The sequence below is a fragment of the Gallus gallus genome, chromosome Z (genome assembly GCF_016699485.2).
Source record: "Gallus gallus isolate bGalGal1 chromosome Z, bGalGal1.mat.broiler.GRCg7b, whole genome shotgun sequence".
Lineage (NCBI taxonomy): Eukaryota > Metazoa > Chordata > Aves > Galliformes > Phasianidae > Gallus > Gallus gallus.
This window is the reverse complement of record NC_052572.1, coordinates 46,778,457-46,785,602: the sequence shown is the minus strand read 5'-3', so window position 1 is coordinate 46,785,602 and position 7,146 is coordinate 46,778,457. Positions and strand designations below refer to the sequence as shown.

Here is a 7,146-nt window from a genome sequence, read left to right as displayed (position 1 = left end):
CACGATGTTCTTTGGTTCTACCTCACTGCACACGTACGTATAATCACTCTCTGCAGGGCGGGAGACATTCCTAATCCAACTCTCCTACACCTGACAGCACGCTATTCCCTATAGCCGAGCCAACCACCTTTCAGGAACGACTTCTGTCACTATGCAAAGGCTGCCTCAGGTTCCCAGCGCACCGACGGCACGGCACGGCACGGCACGGCACGGCACGGCACGGCACGGCACGGCACGGCACGGCACGGCACGGCACGGCACGGCACGGCACGGCACGGCACGGCACGGCACGGCACGGCACGGCACGGCACGGCACGGCACGGCACGGCACGGCACGGCACGGCAGCACAGGACAGGGCGCTCAACCCCGCCCCGCTAACGGCCGCGCCCCCCGGCAGGTGCGCGCCGTCCGGCGGGGGCGGATGCGCTCCCGCATCCGCGCATGCGCGTCACCGCCGCAGCTGGGATTTCGTCGTCTGAGCCTGCGCGGTCCCTTCTCCCCTCGGGCGAGATGGCGGCGAGGAGTCCGGTCCGGGGTAGCGAGTGAGGTGGGCGGCTGGGAGCTGGGGCGGCGGGCAGAGGGCCCTGGCGCTGCGGCCTAGGCGCGCCCGAGGGAGACGGCTGCCTTGTGGGGGCTGGGTCCGTGCAGCGCTTGGGAAGGAGGCTGGGGCCGCCCGTAGGTCGCCGCGGGAATGTGGAGCTGGGGAGACGGGGCAGGGACCGGCCCTCGCCGGTGAGGAGGGGAGCGGTCGCCGAGCCCGCGCCGCGTATGCGCGCCCTTCGGCCGCCGCTTCAGGCCGCCCCGGGGGTCCGCTTCGTGGGTCCACGGCGGGAGGCGTCGAGGAGCCGCGGCGGCGCTGCCGGGCGGGCGGAGCGAAGCAGACAGGTGAGTACCATGCCCGTTTCCCCGGGCCGCAGCTCTCCCCACCCTTCACCCAGAGCGCTTCTAGGTTCGCCGCCAAGGTGCGTGGTCCTGCTTCCCTCCTGCTGTTTGGCTGTGACCCAGCGGGGCCGTCCGCGCTCTCTGTAGGGACTGTTTCCCTTAGATATTGTTCCTCTCGCTCCCGAAGCCTGGTCGTGGGTTGTCGGTCACGCATAAGAGCTGTTTGTGTTGGTAGTGTTGTGTGATGCCACTTTACTTCTTGGTTTTGAACTCGAAACTCTGCCCCAAGGTATTCAGAGTCTTGCTGACTGAAATGCCGCTGGAATAGGAAGGCAGTGGTAGCAAGGCCTGCTGACTAGTTCTGGGGAACTCTCTTCCTTGAAAAGATTTAAAGTCCTTAACCTATGAAAACCTTTATGTAGCTGTTAGGTTAGTCTTTGACTTCAAAGAGAAGGCTCCAGGGACACTTCCCTGTGGCCTTCCAGTACTTGAGGGAAACTTACGAACAGGATGAAGACTGACTTTTTAGATGGACAGATAGGATGAAGGCTTCAAACTGAAAATTTGTTAGCGGGCATTTGTTAGATTTTAAGAGGAAATTATTTACTTAAAGAATGGTGAGGCACTGGAACAGGTTGCCTAGAGAAGCTGGGGATATCCCATCCCTGAAGGCTTTCAGAGCTGGCTTGGATGAGGCCCTAGGCAGCCTGATATATGGAGTGGCAGTTCTGCCCACAGCATGGAGTTGGAAGTGGCTGGGCTTTGTTGTCTCTTCCATCCTAAGCCTGTCTATGATTCTGTGTGTAGGGGCTTTTCCAGTTGCTTCCTTTCTTAACAAGATGTTAAGAGACCTGTAGGTGAGGGGTGGGTCTGTACAGGTGTGACTAAACCATAGTTACTGAAGTCATGCTGACCTCAACTGATGTTTGTAGTTCCAGAAGTTTTTGAATGTAGAGAGAAACAGTTCAGATTTGAGTAAATGCCAGCTTCTCAGTGTAACTACAGGGTAATAGAGAAGTAGAGATGCAAATTTACTCAGCTGTGTAATGATTTGTTTGCTGTTGTCCTGCCACCCCTCATAATTATGAACAGTGTGATAGTAGCGGCCTGTAAACTGGGAATACAAGCATTTTGGTAAAGCTGTCCTGGAAACTTCTCAAAAAGTAAAACTTTATAGAAGCTGATTTCACTTCTTCCAACTTCTTATAAAGTTAAATACTTCTTCCAACTACTAAGTGAACAAGAGGTGTTTTTTTCTGTGCTCCAGTGGAGAAATACTGGTTCAAAAACTTTTTTTCAAGTGATTGTAACTTAGTTTTTGTAAGAGTCAAGTAAAATTAGATAATTAATTAAAAGAGAAGCAGAACTTTTCCTATTCAAGAGCTGTAATCTTGTATTTTTAAACTGAATTTGAAGAAATTTGTATGCATGCCAGTCCTGAACACCTAAGAATCATTAGTCATCTTACAGCAAATGCCGTGAGATCAAAGAGTCATGGAATGGCTTGGAAGGCACCTTCAAGATCAAAGAGTCATGGAATTGACCGGAAGGCACCTTCAAGACCACCCACTTACAATCCCCTGCCATGGGCAGGGTTGCTGCCCATTAGATCAGGCTGCCCAGGGCCCCATCCAGCCTGGCCTTGAGCGCCTCCAGGGATGGGGCATCCACAGCTTTTCTGGGCAGCCTGTGCCAGTGCCTCACAACCCTACGAGTGAATAATTTTCTCCTAACATCTAATCTCAATCTTTCCTCCCCTTGCCCTATTGCTATCAGAACATGTTAAAAAAGCCTACCTCTTATTTATAAGTTTTGGTAAAGTACTGGAAGGCCACAGTGAGGTCTTTCCAGAGCCTTCTCTTCTTCAGACTGAACAAGCCCAGGTTTTCCTTTATTCCCTTCTTGGAAATAGAAGCAATGTTTCTTTTTTTTTTTAAAGTCACCAGGGACTTCACCTGTCAGTGGTTTGTTTTTCACACATAATGGAGAGTGACTTGACAATGTCATCCAGTTCCTTCAGGACCCTGGGATACATGCAGTCTGGCCCCATAGACTTGTACATATTTAATCTCATTGGGTGGTCGCAAACTTCCTCTTCTGTTACAGTGGGGAGGGGTTTTTTCCTTCCTCTAACCCCTGCTGTTTATTGGTTGCAGATATGTAAAGTGTGTGACTGACAGTGAAGGCTGAGGCAAAGAACCTGTGGAGTACCTCAGTTTTCTCCATGACTCTCATTGCCATTTCTCCCCTCATTTATCAGAGGGGTACAATCTCCTTAGCATGTATTTCCTGACCAGTGTACCTGTGGAATCCCTTTCTGGTTTTTTTTTTTTACGCCTCTTCCCAGGCTGTTCATCTGGGCTTCTACTACTTCTGTTTCTTAATTTGACCAGATGCTCTTTTCCCAGCCGTCACTGTTTCCTGCCCCCCCCGCTCAATTTCTTATGCCTGGGAGATGGAGAGCTTTTGTCTGCTTAGAAACGTGTCCTTAAAGAGTTGCTAGCTCTGCTTTGTTATTTTGTCTCTAAGGACAGCTTCTCAGGGGATGTCATCCAGTAATTCCTTTAACATATGGACTTTTGCTTTTCCAAAGTTCAGAATCCTGACTTTTTTGGCATTTTGGCACACCCACATTGCTTGATCACAGTTCCAAGTTTCTTGATATGTTTCTTTTCCTGTATTTATGATGAAAACTATAGAATAGTTCTGCCATGGAAAAAAGGACTTTGCAGTGCTGAGTACTTGGGCTCCTTGAATGCATTATGTTCCGGAAGCAATCATAAATGAATTATTTGGTAAAAGTTTTTATACTTAATGGTATAATTAAAGAAACAAGCCAGAACTCTGGAAATTCAGATGCTAATATACTTGATGATTTTATTTCTAAATATTGCAGTAGTAAATACTATTGAGAATAAAGACATGCCTTAGGAAATGCAATGAAATGCATGCTTAAGTATATTCAGTTTGGATACACGAGCATCTATTGCACAAAATATTTGTCAAGTAACTAATGTCACAATTGCAGTTTCTTAGATTATCAAACTGCAATGCCATCAACAATGTGCTGTGCCACAGAGCGTGCAAAGCTTTAGGTACTCAATTTGAATCAGTATTACTGTTAAATCAGTTGTTGTTAGCAAGCATCTACATTTTGTGTTTATGGTACCTCATGACTACTTTGAAAAATATGTATGTATTTGTATATATGGATATATTTTTTGTAAATATTGCTAGAACCTTATTATCCATATAATCTTCTTTGTAAAAGAGTTGTCCAATTATGTTTAAACATAAATAGAATAATAAAACTTAATCCTATAATTGAACAAGAGAGGAAAAGCTTTGGTTTGACTAACTTTATTTTGACTAGACTGAAAATGTTTAACTTAGAGTAAAAAAGCTAGTTTGTACTATTCTACAGCCGGTCACTTGTTTCAAGCAGTTCAAAAGCAAGGAATTACCCACTTTTAGAAGTATTTTATGGTAGGAAATTCTGAAATATCAGGGGTGGCATATGAAAGCATAGCACTGATTTAGGGTATCATGAATCTCATAATTTCAACTTGCAAACTAAACTCCATAAGTTACTCCATAGCATTATGCAGTGGAAGTCCATTAATTTTGTCTACATTCACCCCATATGAAACTCAATGTGAGGTTTAGTTTTTTGTTGTGGTTAGGCCTTACATTCTTTGAATTGTTATCTTGGACAATAGAAAGCAATGCCTTTTTTTCTTTGTATCAGATTAGCATGTTTTCACAGTATCCTTTTTAGTAACTTGTATGATGAGTAAGCAACGGATGAGTGTACTGAAATTGTGTAGGTAAACAACTTGGTGAGAACAATGTACTCCGCTAACCTTTCATGTTTCACTGAGGTTGTTAGAATGACATGAGAAGGAAAAAGGTCTATCCTAGGATTATTTTATGAGTTTAGCTTTCAATGAAATCTCCATTGTAAATATAAAAATGCAACATGAAAATGAGTATTCAAATATTCAGCTTGGAAACAGAATCCAGTAGTTGTAACTAATTTTCAAATAGATCTTCTAGTAATTTGCTGTTCAAATTCATATTATTTTCACCATCCACTTACTGACAGTTGTACTAAAATAAAGATGCTTTTAGCTTTGAATCCTGTTTCACGTACTCCTAATGATCTAACACTTAATTCTGTTAGTTTTGATTCTGATTAACTTCAGTTATGATTACAATTTGTGTTTCTTAAGACAGTGTTAAAATAGCTTGTGTGCTTGCATGAGAACTGTTGAATCATGGCCTGAACCTCTGATTGATCACCTGAGGCGAGCACTGAGTCAGCCACAGCAGCACAGGTGAAGTCAATTCAGCTGTGTGACCGGAAGAGGTGGAGCCCGGCTGCACCTCTCCTAGACCCCATTTAAGGGCTGACTGCCACTGAGGAAGGATCTCTTTCTGGAGATCCCTCCTCATGGAGTTATCTTGTGAGCTTACAACACCAGTGAGCATTTTTCCATTTATTTGTGATTATCTTTTCCAATATCCTTTCCTGCTATATGCTCTCGAAAAACCAGCCTAATGTCTCTGTATACTTATACTTATTGGTTATACATCTGTATACTTGTTGATTATATAGTGCTGTTGTTGAATTTTGCTTGCTGGGTGGTTGTCATTTAGCTTTAATTAAAAGTCTGCAACTTTTGCAATAGGTGTAACTGGAGAATGAAGTTATCAGGCAGTCAAAACTCACAGAAAATACAGATTTCTGATGTTTAGTGGGGTAGTATTTTTCAGTTGAAAAAAAAAAAACAAGGTTAGATTTCTTTATCTCCACATGCTTCTGTAACAATAGTTCTCCTGCTTTCTTGCCAGGATCACCAGCCTAGTATGTTTGAAATCAATTTGAATTGATCACCAAAGATTAGTAGGGTTCAGTGAATGTCTTCATTTTGTCTTTTGTTATTGCTTAAATATGAGCTGGTAGAAATGAGAAATTTTAAAAGCATGAACATTCTTGAGAGTGGAGGGCCTTCATTTTGCCTTTATCTCCATGCGGATTCTCAGATGGTGAGAAATAAAATTAAATGAGAGTATCTTTTGAATTAGACGTATTAGAGCAGAAGGTAGTTTGATTTTTTTATGAAAATGGTAAACTAAAACTGAATAATGAAAATTTTGAGCACAGATAGCATCTTGGGGTGTATGAAGTGTAGTGTTTTTCTTGGATGCACTTGAATCACAAATTGATAGAACGTTAATCTCTGCAAAAAGAGACCTTACTTGGGTAGACTTCATAATTCAGAATAAAAACAATTTAGGCTTGTGTTAGATGAGTAACAGTGTCTCTTTTAATACTGCAACTTCTTCTGAAAGTGTAAAGTTCTTATTTTTAATCTGTAGTAGAACTCCTGTGACTCTGTAAAGCGCCACTTAAGACTTAGTTTGTGAGATTATTTTTTTTCTTGAAAGTTGCACACTTTTTCTGGAAATTTGATATAAATGAGAAGCTTATTTATACAGTTTATGCTGCAAGTGTTGGTGGCTTTAAATAGGTTCTGCAGGGTGCTGAGTTTTGCAAAACTGAATTTGCCTGTTAATAGATTGGCCTTTTTGTAGTAACTGGCATGTTGGGAGAATTGGAAGAAAACTAGGGCTTCTCATTGTTGTGTAACAAGAGTGCAAAGAAATTGTGAAAGGGTGAATTGTGTGACTTAGCTCTTCTTTTATTAACTGAAAAAGGTTTTCAGGATCACATGAGCTTTTCCTCTTTTCTAAAACACTTGCTATGGAGATGGCATATTGCTGCTGTTCTTCCACTTAAAGGGCTTCAGCTAAAAATCTGTTTTGAACTACGCAGTACTACTCTTAAATGGTCATGTTATATGTGCAAGGTATTTGTATACCATATATGTATATATGCAGAAAAATTCCAAGTTAACATGTATAAAATTTATACAGAAACTCAACTGTGTTCCTTACATGTGCCTGTTCTTACTCATTGTTCTTACACATCAAACTTTAGCTGGAAGTTTATATTGTTTTATGACTTCGTCATGTTTTGCAGCTATTTTTTGGAGTAAGAATTTCAGCTTTTTTGATTTAAATTGCAATTCAGTTGAAAGATGAGAAATATTGCCCCCAAGCCCCTCTGGCTTGTTTTCTTAGTAGTTTTCACTAGAGCTTGCATTTATATGGCAAGCTTCCTGTTTTAGTGGTGTGATGACTTCTGTCTAATAAACTTATTTGAAAGTCTAAGTAAGCATGTCATAATAAGACTTACA

The 7,146-nt window shown here is 42.7% G+C and overlaps 1 protein-coding gene across 10 annotated transcripts in view; it reads left to right on the top strand.

Annotated features, from left to right (window-relative positions):
- The first annotated feature begins 504 nt into the window (after positions 1 to 504).
- The window catches only part of APC (APC, WNT signaling pathway regulator), a 93,058-nt gene continuing 86,416 nt past the window's right edge, over positions 505 to 7,146 (top strand). For 8 of the 10 annotated variants that reach the window (XM_046905989.1, XM_040655703.2, XM_046905988.1 and 5 more), the window contains exon 1: positions 505 to 548. The gene's annotated coding sequence lies outside the window, so the exon portion shown is untranslated. Of the gene's footprint in view, positions 887 to 7,146 lie in introns of all 10 variants that reach the window. The other 2 variants (XM_040655705.2, XM_040655699.2) reach the window with 1 other exon arrangement.